The following is a 16,374-nucleotide window of genomic DNA, read 5'->3' on the forward strand; positions in this document are numbered from 1 at the left end:
TACATTATGTTTGTGCATAGATGAATAAACAATCCTTCGCCTTAATGTTAACTGCATCATCTATAACCCCATTATCAGTCGTATATTGGTTTATACATCGTGATTGCTACAAATGCAGCCATACAAAAAGAACTGTACTGTTAATGTTTGGTCAAAACTTACAATACTGGATTGTGGGAGATGAATGGCATGATGGAAATGTAGCATGTAATTGATGCCATTTGTTACAAGACCTTTAGATGTAACATTGAGAAGTCAAAGACACAACGTGCAAAAAAATAAGTAATAGTGGCTTCGCCCGGGTTCGAACCGGAGACCTTCAGTGTGTTAGACTGACGTGATAACCAACTACACCACGAAACCATTGTTATTTGTTTTTTCTGTGTTTATTATATAGATCTATCTTATTTCAGCTCATCTTTTTATGATGACTACAGGGTATAAACAAAATTTGCTTTTTTGAGATGGTAACATTTTGGATTCTGAAGGTGATTGTGATGAATTATCAATGGGTACTTTATAATATGATTTGGATCTTATATTATTAGCTTTTATATAAGTGATCAAACCAATATTTATTTTCTTTTTAAAGTTTTAAAATCACCTTATTTTCTGTCTTCTAAAACCTTCATAAATAATTGAAAAAGGAAATAAGTATCCATCAAGTTTGATCCTTTTTTTTCTTAGAAAAGCTATATGCATATATATTATTATGTTAGCTGAAAAGGCGTTTTCTGTGAAGATCGTTTTCGTATTACTCTTTGGTAGGACTGTTCAAAGGGTAAGACCCGACCCTTTTACCTAATACTCTACCCGGACCCTTTACCCTTTTAGGAAGAAACGTAGACCCATGACCCTACCCTCTCACCAATAAAAGGGTCAAGTATAAATAAGGGTTTCAAGGGTTTAACCCTTTACCCTTTAAGACAGTAATCACATCTCATTTTTCTGCATTTACTAGTTGCATATCTCATAAATTACTTTAATATATGAATCCTAGAACAATTATACTTATCATTTAATAACATGGTAAAGTCTAACTTCGAAAGTTTATCAATCATTTGAACTGATGCAAACAATATTCACATTCAAAAATTACTTGTAGAGAACAATTCAGTAATTTCCATATATATGTTTTCATTCAGTAGTATGACCTTTTATTTTTATTTTTCTAGTAGTTGGAAATTTTTGATGAATCATATATAAAATACAAACCTCTCATAAATTTTAGATTAATCATGAATTTGATGTATATCTATCTAGTAAACGGGTCAAGGGTTTGAAAAAGAGTCGGACCCTTGAAACCCTTTTACCCTTTAAGGTGAAATTTAAATACCCTTTACCCGACCCATATTATTTATTCGGGTTTAATTAAGGGTTTTAAGAGTCGGGTAACCGGGTTTCAAGGGTCCGACCCTTACCTTGCTCACCCCTACTCTTTGGTGGCGCATATTTTTTCAATGACAGAACGTATTTTATGGTTTTATATCATTACTTGCATCATGAGCTGCATTAACAAGCAGTCAACTAATGAAGAAGTATAACAATTGATGTGCATTGGGGGGGGGGGGGGGGTCATCATTATAGCTGGTAGCTAAACACTTGATGAGAAGTAGTGTTCTTATAGCTGGAATCATCAACAAGTTTCCGAATAAGTGCTTTGAAAAGGTTATACATGAATTTTTAGAGGTATTGGAGCAAGAAATACCTCATTAGTACTTGTATACCTAATTGTAACAATACACTTTTACAATTTGTGAAGGCTTTTGAGCTTTTGGTTTGGGTCGACAAGATGGAGCACTGAGGTCGGGTTTGATTATTTTATTAAAGGTTCGTTTATTGTTTCTTGTTGACTAAGTTATTAACCATAGTCCGTCTCTATTTATACCTATGTCATATAATTGTAATCTTTGAATATTATCAATGAAATAACCTAGTTGCAGCCAGTGGATGTAGGTCCCCGTTGGGACCGAACACGTAAAATTCTTGTGTCGTGTTTATCTTTTATAATTTCAGTTTCTACGTGTTTAATCGTTTGTGCTAGTGTGTTGCTTCCGCTGCCCACCGTCTTGTTCCTAACATACATGTATAAAGTGTTTCTAGACAACCCTTTCAAAGCGCTTATTTAAAACTTCATGCAATCTAGGCAAAAGAACACTCTTCTCACCATGTACTCAGTGCTCAGCATATAATAGGTTAAAAGCTCAAAATAGAGAACCCCTAATAAACATCCAATCCTTATACTTCTGCCCTGAGGTGGCTGCTTGGTTATGCAACTCAAGATACAAGTAACGTAGTAAAAAAATGATGCACTTATTCGACCATGCTCCAAAGAGTTAAGAGCATGCCGGTCACCCCTTTCCCTAAAGTGTATGACTCGAAAACTGCCCTGCAACCTATAACCGGCTATAGCGACATTGAATCAGTTGCAATATCATAAGACATAATAAGAGAGTTTGAGATTAGTTTGCTATAAAGTTTGTATAATAGTAAATTAGTAAGCATCCAAAGTGTTTTAAGTGGGAGAAAACCGTGAAAAATAAAAAAATAAATAAATATATGGCTTCGCCCGAGTTCGAATCAGAGACCTTCAGTGTGTTAGACTGACGTGATAACCAACTACACCACGAAACCATCTTTTTAAAATTAACTATACTAATTACATAAATGCAAGTTATACTAATGTCACGCATGTTAATCAACCAGGATCATTTTTATTCTTATGATTATAATTGTCATTGTGGAAACTGATTATTGTTCAACTCCTTTTTAATCCATTGTGTTTGGTCACTGAACATGACTCACACTTGAAAGGTTTTGAAGATTATAATAAGAACTTTTGTTCAAATTGATAAAAACAGAAGTCAGGATTGAATAATATGACTATACTCGAACGAAACGAAGAATACTTATTTTAGCCGAATACCTTATTGCACCCGTCAACAAAAATTCTTAATCCACCGTTGCTTCTTGTAAATGTGCGATTGCATTAAAAATGATAACAATCGATCAACTGCTAACAAAATCACTTAAGAGATAAATCTACTTGTTTACAACTTGTTACGCTCTCAAAACCCGATAGCAACATTTTTTAATATACTTAACTAGTACTTCTTCATATGAACCAAACATGTTTGCCTTTTGGTAAGTCATAAGTTTATACCATAAGTAAATCAAGTTGAGTTAAAATAAGTTAGTGACTCAATAATACCTTCTTTTATTGTCTCCAACACTCTGGACATGGTGGACCTGGTCACATTGAAATATGGATCTATAGCATTAAATTAAAGTATAATCTGATATCCATTTTTAATACTTCATAATTTGATTCAATAATGCATGAAAGCTGCTGCTGCAGCTGCTTGTCCTTCTTGATATTCCAAAAAAGTAAAAATTCCAAAGCATAAAATCTTTTTAAATATGGTACAAATAATATCACTGCATACCTTTAAACAATTTGTGAAAAAGTAATGTAACCTTTAACTCCATTACACAAAATTTAAATCCTATATCTTGCCACCAACTAAACCACAAATCATAACTCCAATGACTGCAGCAAATAAAACTGATATCTTAACGTTTAATGACGACGATGATGATGGCGATGGTCCTGTTGGTATCCCGCCAAAAACAGTCGGGTACGAAGGTGCAGTGTCAGCCAATGCACCACTGGGACCGGAGGCTGGTGGTTGAGGTAATGACCCGTCACTTGCATACACGAAAATCTGAAGTTTTTGGGATTTTTCGCAGTGACCCGACTCACCACTCATGAAGTAAAACACACCCGGTGAAGTGATGTTGAATAAAGAATTGCCGTCGTTCATGTACAAGATTGGATTTTTAAGGTTGCAAGTGTTGTAGGATTCTTTTGTCACTTGAATTACTGAATCTTGGCTTGGTGGGTACAAGAATACTGCATAATTACACACATTTTTAGTTCACGTTTTCCCAAAACAGTTTTCTTGTTTGTATCAGGGGTGTTAAATGGGTCGTGTTTGTGGGTTGGCAATCCAACCCGACACAAACTCGGAAATTTGGCACAAACCCAAAAATCGTGTCAGACATATGAACCCAAACATGACAATAATATTCACGGGTGACACAAACATGACCCATCGATTATTTTTCTTTCATATTAATACTTCGGAATTACAATTTTGAAAAGAAACATAATGTGTATAAACAATTTTATTTATGCTTTAAATATTGTCATAATTTATCCAACCAGTTTAATTTATAATATAAAACACAACTAAAAAATAAAATGAAAAAATAAATGGGTTAAACGGGTCAACCCATGACCTGCCAGATTGAGACGAACACTACCATTTGGCTAAGTAAGTTCATGGGTTAGACCCGAAACTCACCCGAACTCATTTATATTCATTTGGCTAAGTAAGTTCATGGGTTAGACCCGAAACTCACCAGAACTCATTTATATTAATCCCAAACCCGTGAATTATATGTTAGGCCCGTATCATGCCAGAAACTCAATTCCCTAGTTTGAATCATGAATTGTTTTGAACTTACAAAGCGAATCGCCGATTCTGAAAGTGAGTTTCTTGGGCCAATTTGTGTAAACTTTAGTATCTTCTGAGGTGGGCACATTCCAAGCTTGAAGATTTCCAACTTGGTATTGATATGCAAACACATTTGCTTGTATCAACACGAAGAACACGATAAAACACGCAACTTAACCGCCATCTCCCCGGTTTCTCTCTTCTTTCTGTTACTCAAATTTAGTAAGAGAGAGTAGAATTTAAGGAGACAAGCATCAAATATGTGTAGATCTACAAAAGGAAGACAGAATATAAGTAAAAAGACTAAAATGCCCTCACATTATATTATTTTAAGTCTTGTTGTTCATGTTGTTACCAATAGGAAACAAGGCTTTTTAACTAAGGATCTATGATCTGAATAGTGCAGTCATGGTAGATCTGTGAAGGAATTTACTAAATATTGACTTGTAGTAGATAATTTATGTGTATATAAAATATTAAATGATTAAAATAGACATGATCAATTATTTAAAGAAAACAAATGAACGTGGGACAGTTGGTCTACAGAGCAATACAAGACTGGATGCAGCTCAACATGGAGGCAATGCAAACTTGCATATGTTATGGGAATACATGTGGATGTATGATTTTTCATTTAACCGACATTTCAATATTCTTTTCTTTTTAATTTATTTGTTTTTCTCGAAAGTACACTCGATATAGAGTTCCCTTGAGGGTGTAGTGAGTCAAGCCGCTCGTGAGCTTAAAAATTCTCGAGCCTAAGCTCGAGTCTAAAAACAAGTTAATCTAATAACAAGTTAATTTAATAACTATAGTTAAAATATATGTAACAAATAATTATAAATTTATGTAGTTTAATTAACAAATATTAAATGATATGAGCTCAAACTTGAAAACTACTAGCAAGCCGAGGTCGGGCTTTAGAAATAGAACTTGAAACAGGCTAGCTCGAGCTTTATTAGGTTACGAGTCAAGCTTGTGCCTAGTCAAGCTCGGGATTGGCCTGGTTTGGCTCGTTTATACAAAAAGGATTCAAAAAATCATTGCATATTCTTCTATCTAATAACTAAATTAAGCTCCTTATTCACTCTTAACAAATTTTGAAATTTTCGACTTTATTTCAACCAAAAATACATTGCAACGCACCTTTAACAAGAATAGTAAGTTGACTTTTGCTTTTGTTAACAATTATATGTTTCTTACATCTTGTGATCAGATATTGAGTGGTTCACCTTTAATGAATTTAAGAATTAACTTTTTTTTTTTTTTCTGAGCTTAGGACAAAAAAACAAAGGAGATATTTAAGATGGAAAAGAAAAGACATGATCTTTGTGCAACCACCAACATTAATGTAATGAAGAAGAAAGAAGCAGAGAATGGAAATGCATCAGACGGAAAAATAAATATGTTAATTATTCACTTGTGACTGACTGACTGATATTATTAATTTCTAACAACGGCCATTCGAGTTGGGTATAATATAGGTTAATTATTATTAATTAAACTTTGAGACGACGGGGCCCGGTGTATTAATATTATGTATCTGGATTAATTCATCCATATATATATTTAAAATAGTGTTCGTTTTTTAGTTTCTAATCAACACCTAGCTCTACTTGATTTGATGATAATTGTTTGCGAGTGACCGCAGGCACAAAAGTTATTGGATGACATATTAGAGAAAAGCATACAAATAGTTAGACAAGAACCCTCAAAATCAAAAGTTGAAGAAAACCATTCCATCTCCAATGGAGGTGGTGTTAGACTCTTTAGAGATGCCCCGCCTGGTATACTGTTCCATCAACTCGGTAAGCAAATTCAACGCCCATTATCTAACCAAATCCTTAACTTTTATTGTATACGTCTAAATATTATAAATGTATTCAACTGAATTGGTTTTCTCATTGAATTGATATGAAGATATATACAGTATACAAGAAAATCACTAGGCTAACATTACGGGATTTGATTACAATAAATAAGGTAAAGTCATAACTAGTTAATATATGGTCAAAAATAAAACACTGATTTCAATATTCAAATATCTTGTTTGATTTGAGGGAAATCGTTTGTGGTGTTAATATCCCCCCCGCAAGACGGACGATCGAGAGGTTAGTCCAATCTTGGAAATGAGTTTGTGAAAACTTGGTTTCAACAACGGTTTAGTGAGCGCGTCGGCAAGTTGATCGTCACCGGAAATATGCGTAACACGTATGGCACCTTGTTGAACCTTTTCTCGTACGAAGTTAAAATCAATTGCAAGATGTTTCATACGAGAATGGAATACCGGGTTTGCTGAGTAGTGTGTGGCACTTAAATTGTCACAATATATTGCAGGTGTGACGGTAGACTTGTAACCAAGCTCGGATAAGAGCGATATAAGCCATTGAACTTCCATGGTAGTAGAAGCAACGGCCCTAAATTCCGCTTCGGTGGATGATCTCGCTATGGTTGGTTGACGTTTAGAGCTCCAAGCAACTGGATTAGATCCGAGATAAACTAGATAACCCGTGGTGCTACGATAGGTGGACCTATCACTAGCCCAATCCGCATCTGTGAAAGCATGAAGGTTTAAAGGAGAGTTCTTTTTAAAAAATAACCCATGGTGTAAAGTGCCGTAAAGGTAACGTAATAATCGTTTTAGTGCAGCCCAATGAATATTGGTAGGTGAATGCATAAACTGGGAAAGTTTGTTAACGGCGAAAGAAACGTCGGGTCTCATTAGGGATAGATACTGTAATGCACCAACAAAGGAACGGTATTGGGTAGGTGATGATAAGGGTGTTCCGTCAGTGGGCATGAGATGGTCTGAGAACGACATTGGAGTGGTGGCCGGTTTGCAATCACTCATGTTAGCTCGAGTTAGCAAGTCAAGTACATATTTAGATTGGGAAAGGAAAAGGCCATTGTTGTAGGGAATGACTTCGACACCTAAGAAATAGGAAAGAGGGCCAAAGTCTTTTAGTGAAAAGCGGGAAGCAAGAGATTGGATGAAGCAGTTTATAAGAGATGAGTTTGGGCCGGCGACGATAATATCATCGACATAAACGAGAACATAAATAGGGAATTGAGTTACATGGTTAATAAAAAGAGGCGGATCAGAAATGCTTGTTTGAAACCGACCGAGAGAAGGTATGATTTTAGTTCATCATACCAAGCGCGCGAGGCTTGCCGAAGACCATATATGGCCTTGTTTAATTTGCAAACATGATTCGGGAGGGATGAATCGGCAAAGCCGGGTGGTTGAGACATGAAGACATCCTCGGTTAGAGTACCTTGGAGAAAGGCATTGTTTATGTCAAGTTGACGAAGGCACCAATTTTGAGAAGTGGCTAAAGAAAGGATAAGCCGAAGAGTGGCCGGTTTAATAACGGGACTAAAAGTCTCCACATAATCTAGGCCGGGACGTTGATGAAAGCCTTTGGCTACAAGGCGAGCCTTTAGTCGATCCACCTTCCATCCGGGTTAAATTTGGTACGGAAAACCCATTTACAACCAACGAGGTTGGATGCGGAATCGGGTGGGACAAGAGACCAAGTTTTATTGCGTTGAAGGGCATCAAACTCCTCTTGCATGGCCTTACGCCATAGTGGACTTTTGAGCGCTTGAGTGACATTGGTTGGTTCATTAGGATGTGGAGAAGTGACGGTGTAAAGAACAAAAGTGTCATTGTGGTATTTGGGATTTGGTTTCCGAGTGCGTGGAAGAGGATTGATTTGGTCATTATTTTGGTTAGAAGGAGATGTAGATAAATCAAGTGAGGAATTATTTATTGAAGATGTGGCAGTGGATTGTGGGATATTGCTTTGAGTTTGAGAATTGGATTTAGATATGTTTGAGCTTGTTGATGTAGGTGGGTTGGAGGCAGAAGACGACGTGCATGGTGAGGATGTTGTGATTGGCTCAATAATGGGAGTGGTGGGTGTTGTGTGAGATGAGAAGACCGGAGTGTTATTAGGTTGTATGCTTACTGTTAATGGTAACCAAGTGTCGGGATTTGGAGGTGGAGGGGTAGATGACTTTGATAGAATTTCATAGGGGAATTGATCTTCAATAAAGATTACATGACGGGATGTGTAAACTTTATTTGTTTGAGGATCGAGAAGATGATACGCGCTTTGAGTGGATGAATATCCAACAAAAATACATGGTTTAGACTTGGCTTCAAGTTTGTGGGAAGAATATGGTCGTAACCAAGGATATGATAAACAACCAAAACTTCGTAGTTTTTCGTAGTTTGGTAGCTTATTAAATAGGCGAAGATATGGAGAATCTTTTTGGAGAGTGAACGTAGGCAAACGATTAATTAGATAAGCGGCAGTGGTGAAGGCAAAAGGCCAATATTTGAGTGGCATTTTGGCATGAGAGAGAAGAGTTAGGCCGGTTTCGACGATGTGACGATGTCGACGTTCGGCGTAACCATTGTGTTCGGGTGTATGGGGTGGGGATGTGAGATGGGAAATACCACATGAAGCAAGGTGAGATGCAAGTTTAATATATTCACCTCCATTATCCGAGAAGAGTTGTTTGATTTTACATTGGAAATAATTTTCGACAAGATTTTGAAAAGTAATAAAAGTATTAAGTGAATCGGATTTCTTTTTAAGAGGGTAAATCCATGTATATTTGGTAAAGTGATCAACAAAAATTATGTAGTATTTATAACCATCATAAGAAATAACCGGTGATGACCATACGTCAGAAAATAAAAGTTGAAGTGGTGCATTGGAAGTAATTGATGAAACATGAAATGGAAGCTTGTGGCTTTTGTTAATGCAACAAGAATTACATGATTTATTGAAAGTAGAAATAGACGAAACAACGGAAGATAGATGTTGTAACACTTGGGCGTTCGGGTGTCCAAGACGGTGATGCCACAAGGAAGGTTTATTTTGCTGAACATAAAAGGCACGAGGCGGTGATTTTGGTCGAAGCTCATAGATCCCGTGTTCAATTGTTCCCCGAAAAAGGGGGAGTTGGGAGTTGCAGTCCTTGATAACAAAATTAAGAGAGAAAAATTGTATTAGTATATTGTTATCAAGACATAAACGCGATATAGAAATAATATTACGAGAGATAGACAGGACACATAAAACATTATGTAAGATTAAAGAGACGGTGTCAAAATGAAGTGTTAAAGAGCCAACATGAGTAATAGTAAGGGACGAACCATCACCAATGATGAGTTCTTGGGTACCGTCATATGGAGCATGAAGTGATAGTGAATTCAGATAATTGGTAATGTGATGAGACGCACTACTGTCGAATAGCCATGGGCGGATGTCATTAGTGTTTGCATTTGGAACTTGCATCGTATTGGCTTGTGATGAATTGTTTTGTGTTCCTTTGGGCAAAGAGGGTAACCCAATGTGAGGGTACTGCTTCTTGAAAGCAAAAAATGAGGTAAGAGAGTGGCCTTTAGCAAAGCAAAATTGGCATTTTCCTAAAAAAAGGCGGTTTTGAGGGGTTGTTTGGGGAGTGGCCAAATATTTTGAAGGTGTAGGTAGTATGCCCGGGTTATGTGAAGAGTTGCGGGTTGGCCAAGGTTTATGCGTGTGACGAGTGTTTGCAGCAAAGGCGGTTGTAGGTTGGTGGAGAGTAGGAGTAGTTGGATGTTGTTGGGCTAGTAATAACTCCTTGTTGATGAGTTTTTCGTGAAGTTCATGGAACGAGATAGGTGTATCACGGCCATGAACCGCATCTATTACGGATTTGTAGGAAGAGGGATCCAACCCGTTTAAGACAACATCAGTAACGTCTTCCGGGTCTGGTTGTTTGCCAAGGATGGCGAGTTCATCGGCTATGGCTTTGACCGATTGCATGAAGTCTGATATGGTTTGGTTTGAACCTTTGGTGGATTGTTTTAAGCGGTATTGAAGCTGTTTGATATGACCACGAGAGGCGGAGGCGTAGGTGTCGGAAAGTATGTTCCATGCCTCAAGTGAAGATTTGGCATTTGTGATCAATGATACAAGAGAGGGAGAAAGGCTACCGACTAATGCTCCGAAAAGAAGACGATCTTGACGGAACCAAGCGTTATAGTCTGCATGGGGAATTGAATTTCCGTCTTTGTCAACGGAGGGTTTTGGTGCCGGAAGTGTACCATCAATGTATTTGAAGAGGTCAAGGCCATAGAGGAAGGCTTCAATTTGTGTTTTCCAACTTAAATAATTGGTTTCGGTGAGTTTTACAGAGGTAGGCAGGGTGACAATTATGAGAGAGGATGAGGTGTTGAGAGGTATGGTTCCGATGGTTGAAGATGTAACAACACCGGTGGTTGCCATAGCTGCCGGAAAAAAAAAATGAATCGCCGGAGAAGATGGTTAACAGGGGCGGCAGAATCGGTAAGGCGGCTGCTATATTTTGAAGGAGATGGGTTTCCTGGCTGATACCATATAAATGTATTCAACCGAATTGGTTTTCTCATTGAATTGATATGAAGATATATACAGTATACAAGCAAATCACTAGGCTAACATTACGGGATTTGATTACAATAAATAAGGTAAAGTCATAACTAGTTAATATATGGTCAAAAATAAAACACTGATTTCAATATTCAAATATCTTGTTTGATTTGAGGGAAATCGTTTGTGGTGTTAATAAATATGTGTTTTGTGGCAGATGAACTTCAAGGGCCACTAAAGAGACCAAAATTAGCTCCTATTGTAGACGAGGTTGATGAAAAATCAAAAAGGGTATATTTTGCAGTATGTAAAGTAAACTTTAGTGGGAGTTTCGTATATCCCCTTTAAACTTACAAAGTATTACTTTTCTCTGAAACACAAGTTTTCAATGAATAACGTACAATGTTCTTCAAGCGTGATCTGGAAATATTAGGGGTGCAAATGAGCCGAGCTGAGCCGAGCCCGAGCTCGACTAGGCTCGAACTTGGCTCGTTTAACTTACACAGAGCTCGAGCTCGAGCTCGGCTCGTTTCGAGCTCTATTTTCAAAGCTCGAGCTCGGCTCGTGAATGAATTTTGAAGCCCGAGCTCGGCTCGTTTACTATTTATCAATTATTTTTTTTATATAATTATAGTTATTTATATATTTTTTTATATTAAAATTTTATTTATAAAATAATATATATATAATTTAGTTATTTTTATTTATTTTTTCATAACATTATATTTATTAATTAATAATTCTTAAATATATATTTTAAAAAAATTATATAAATGGCAAGCTCGTTTAAGCTCGCGAGCCAGCTCGAGCTCGATAAGTAAAGCTCGGGCTCGGACTCGTTTATTAAACGATCTTATTTTTAGGCTCGAGCTCAGGCTCGGGCTCGATAAAGCTCGGCTCGATCGAGCTTTTTAACGAGCCGATCTCTAGTAGCTCGCGAGCCGCTCGGCTCATTTGCACCCCTAGGAAATATGATATGTTGCCAATTTAAAAGGGGATCTATGTAATTGTCTCTTTTTTTATATTTTGTGTTAAGAGTTTGTTTTTTGTTTTTGTGTGTGTGTGTGTGTGTGTGTGTGTGTGCAGTTTAAGAACCAACTGAAACTGGTTGTTGTTGATGGAGACGCTATAATATGTTCCGCAAAAGAAGCATGTGAAAGGTCTTTGGCCAAGTTAGAAGCAATAGATGCGGCTGCAAAAGCAAAAGCTAAAAGAGAGGAAGAGAGAGTTGCAAAGTTGAAAATGATCCGTGGGGAAGGATGGCTGCCTGCTATTGCTAAACAAATGCGGCCCAAGTAAAGATTACTTTTTTTTTTTTGCTTCTAGATGCAGCCATTTTGTATTCCCCTCTCATGTCATGTTTGTTACATTGATCATATTGATTTTTAGTAGACTGGGTTTTAGGTGTCTTATTGCCTTTTAGACGAAAAGTTATACTTTTAGACACTTCAAGGCGTCTAGGTTCTCAAATGCCTAATATAAGCTTTATTTACAACCTAAAGTTGCATCTTACTCATTTGTTTATTATCCTTTCGATTATTTTTTATCCGTTTTTTACAACCCGAAGTTGCAGGCTAAAGTTGCATATTAATCAATCTTTTTGTCAAGTGAACCTTTTCATAGTGTTTCCTTTTTTCAGTTGATGGATTATAATAATCCAAATTTTGGCATTTCAGCCATCATTAATCCCAATTTAACAAATTTTCTATGTTAATTCCAACTTTATCATATTGACCTCCTTTTCCTTATCGGAGAATAACCTAGTTAGTTTTTATGCAAAATATGTAATTTCTTCAAGTTGATGGGGTAAAAAACTTTTGCTTATTATAAACCAAATTTATTTTTCTTCTCTAACTAGGGGTGCAAATGAGCCGAGTCGAGACGCACTCGACTAGGCTTGAGCTCAGCTCGTTTAACTTACACAGAGTTTGAGCTCGAGCTCGGCTCGCTTCTATCTTTATTTCTAAAGCTTGAGCTCATGAGTGGTTTTTCAAGCTTGAGGTCAACTCATTTAAAAGTAAACGGTCAAAAGTCACTCATTGCATAACGTCTCCTTAATCACTCTCAATTAAAATTAAAAAAAAACTTGTGTCTCTAGTTTTATAGTTTTACACTTTTACTTGACATGATAGAGTAATTAAGTATAGAGCTAAACAACTAATAAAGTAATAACAGTTATTGATGAATAAACAACTTTATTATTCTTTTAAAAATAAATCTTACAAAGCTACAAATAACCAGCCTATCACACACCAAAACTACACTCCATGTTAGGATCGAACTTGGGTTATCCTGTAAGAGGTATTTCCTCTTACCATTGAAATCCAAAGTGGTGATGAATAAACAACTTTAAATAACAACATAAGCGAATACCAACTTAAAATAAAAAACATGAATGAGCTAAAGACTCGGCTAGGGATTGCATAAAAGCCTGAGTCCGACGGGAAACCAAAAACATGTGGGATGGATATAGCGAAACTCGAAGGGTAAGGAGTGTGTAGGTAATTAGGATTTAAAGTTTTCATGAGTTTAGGATGGGTATGGGATTAGATGATATCCGGCCAATTACCCAAAACCACATACTCGTTTACCCGATACGTATACTTGAAATTTTTATTTAATTATAATTATAATTTTTATTTCCCTTAAGCATTGTCTATTAATTATTTATTTTAGTAGGTTCATATATATAAAAATGCTTTTTTTATGGGCTATGTAATTATTGATATTATTTATAGTTTGTATGTTGTAAAGTATATATATAAAATTATATACAAATTCTACTGATATTATTTATTTATTGCAACGCTTAGATAAAATAACCAATACAATAATCCCTAATCGTACATTACGTACAAGAGTTCCTACATCGTCGATTTCAAAATACACGGTGTGACAATATTGTATCTGATCCACTGCTCCCATCGCTAAGCCATTATTGTACAATAACTTAGTGTATTATATCAAAATATGTAAGAGTTGTTATATGAATTAAATGTATAAATAATTATAATGCTAAAGAATGTACATGGAAATCTCAACAAGTATTTTTAATATGCTAACTTGATACCCGATGAATAATGGGCCTGGTATAAAACATGGTTTTACAAAAAGATATATACTTGAATTACCAATATCTAGCCTGAAACCAACCAATGCCCATCTCATTCGGCGTTGAACTCGCAAGGTAGCAAGTAAAAACGAGTAGGAGCTAGGAAGATGCTCGTGGCAAAGCAAGTAGAAGAACTAGGTTTGAGGGCGAGGGCGAGGGCGAGTTCGAGTTCTACCGCTCGGGGCTAGGTTGGAAAAGCGTAGTGGGTTGAGCCAGATGAGAGAGCTTAGATTATTTTATTATTTCTGTTCTTTTTAAGTTTTTGTTCTAACAAGTTTTTTTAACCCGTGTTTTGTCGCGGAGATATATATTATATGTTGAATATAATATAACAAAACTTGCATGCATAAGTGTATTAGTGGTGATAGTATGGGAAAATGGATGATTAGAAATTGATAGTTGTGTATAAATACATTAGTGTTGATATTTTATTATTATAACAATAGTCGAAAAGTGATAGCATGGCAAAATGAGTGAAACTAAAATTGACTTGCAACATTTAAAATTCTTTTAATTTTAACTAAAGCAAAGGTTGATTAAATATAACTATTAAAATTTATTAGGTCCTTTATATATGTTTCATTTATAGATAAATATAATATACCACGTGGTAAATTGTACTTTAATGGGACTTTCTCCTATGAGAAGCTAATTGACCACTGGCAACAAACACAATACATTTAATAATATAGTCAGAGATGAATCACCCTTACCATAGAGAACCCACAATTTCATGAACAGTAGTTTTGAGAGAGGGGCATAATGTTACTTTTTGATATATACAAGTATTTTGACCCCGCATTGCTGGGGCGGTCAATTTGAGCGGTTAACGATAGACTAAAATTGGTGAAGCCACCCCTAACGCTACCAAAACCAAGGGTTCGAAACTGGAAGCTGACAATGGTAGCCGATAAATCCAAGTAATTTTCATTTATACAATGAATACATGGTGGCATGGTGCTACTAAGTTGCCGCTTCTCTTCCTTTTGCTACCATTACAATATGTAAAATATCATAGTGAAAGAAACAATTAAAAATATAACAGAGGGAAAAAATGGTTGTCGTAAATACCTCACTTCATGAAAGAGCATAATACACAAAAAAATGAAACTTAACACTAAAAAGCTTTTACCACATAATTTCTTTGTTTGCCACATATTGTCAAAATTACACGGTACAAAGTGACGTTGTTTCTATTAAAACAGATCAGATGCAACCTTTAAACGAATGAGTAAAAACAAAAGACAATAAACATAACGGTACATCTGGCTCATATGCATGATCAACATAGTTGTTACGACTCCAAGGTTTACGAATCAAAACCCGACAACAACAGACACTAATGACCATAGGCTCAGATACACGATCTTCATAGCCGTTATCAACGAAGCTGAGTCAAAGGCACAATCAATGTCCGGGTACCAAATGAATCTGGCTACAGTGTATTAGGCAACCAGAGTAGTCAAACAACAACACACAATTGGCATGTAACAAACAATAGTCGAATTTTTTTTCAAAGTGGTGTTTATTCACCAAAAGAAAAGGAAAACGGGAAAGTCAAAAAAAAAAGGAAAATGGTGTATCCGCTGCTGCCAGCAGCGGATTAGGAAGAAAATCAAGTAGGATCCGCCAGTGGCAATGACGGATTAATCATTGGGAGCTAATCCGTCACTGCCAATGGCGGATTAGGAAGAACCCATATCAAATTGTTATTGTACCCAAGAAAATCAAGTGTTTGGGTACAATCGAAGATGTGGTGTTTGAGCTAATCGTTCAATTGTTTGAATTTAACCCGGTTACGACTTAATTACCGACGGAGCTTGCAGCAATGATTTTTATGGTCTAATTCCAAACCCAGATCAAATTCGTTCAATTGTTCGAATTCGATCGTTTCCGCCCTTAAGACGCTGTCGATTATTCAAATTCCGAAGCAAACGCCGTCGATTAAGTCGTCTCCGTCGGTAATTGAAGCTCCGGCGAGTTTTCCGGTAACCGGAGTAAATAAAGTAAATAAAAATTGGAGCTTTTTACAGAAACTTGCAGCAATAGTTTTTCCTAATCCGCCATTGGTAGTGATTAGCTCCCAATGATTGATCCGCCATTGCCAATGGCAGATCCTACTTGATTTTCTTCCTAATCCGCTGCTAGCAGCAGCAGATACTGTTGATCAGTTCTTCATGTAAGTAATATAAAACATGATAAATATTAAACCTATAAACTTGTTACAGCATGAAGAGTAGTAACCGCAGTAGGGTATGATGTAGTCGACATGCTTGTCATCTTGATCGAGTTCCCCTTTAGGATGTATAGTTAAGGATGGTTAGGGTTCTTAAGA

The 16,374-nt window shown here is 36.3% G+C and overlaps 1 long non-coding RNA gene, 2 other non-coding genes and 1 pseudogene across 4 annotated transcripts; 1 reads left to right on the forward strand and 3 right to left on the reverse strand.

The window, feature by feature from the left end:
• Nucleotides 1-289: 289 nt before the first annotated feature.
• TRNAV-AAC (transfer RNA valine (anticodon AAC)) lies at nt 290-363 on the reverse strand. Its single transcript has one exon. It is a non-coding gene; the product is annotated as a tRNA-Val (tRNA).
• A 2,197-nt stretch (nt 364-2,560) lies between these two features.
• TRNAV-AAC (transfer RNA valine (anticodon AAC)) lies at nt 2,561-2,634 on the reverse strand. The gene has a single exon. It is a non-coding gene; the product is annotated as a tRNA-Val (tRNA).
• Nucleotides 2,635-3,485: 851 nt separating this feature from the next.
• LOC143531285 (early nodulin-like protein 8 pseudogene) lies at nt 3,486-4,693 on the reverse strand (annotated as a pseudogene). Its single transcript, XR_013134994.1, has 2 exons — nt 4,531-4,693; nt 3,486-3,913 (listed from the first exon to the last, which is right to left on the reverse strand). The product of XR_013134994.1 is annotated as an early nodulin-like protein 8 pseudogene (transcript).
• A 1,403-nt stretch (nt 4,694-6,096) lies between these two features.
• Nucleotides 6,097-12,494, forward strand: LOC143531290 (uncharacterized). Its single transcript, XR_013134997.1, has 3 exons — nt 6,097-6,328; nt 11,145-11,218; nt 12,014-12,494. It is a non-coding gene; the product is annotated as an uncharacterized LOC143531290 (long non-coding RNA).
• Nucleotides 12,495-16,374: the final 3,880 nt, after the last annotated feature.

This window comes from Bidens hawaiensis, unplaced genomic scaffold, assembly GCF_021521415.1.
Source record: "Bidens hawaiensis isolate Kalapana, Puna unplaced genomic scaffold, B.hawaiensis_p1.1 tig00009139_1, whole genome shotgun sequence".
Taxonomy (NCBI): domain Eukaryota; kingdom Viridiplantae; phylum Streptophyta; class Magnoliopsida; order Asterales; family Asteraceae; genus Bidens; species Bidens hawaiensis.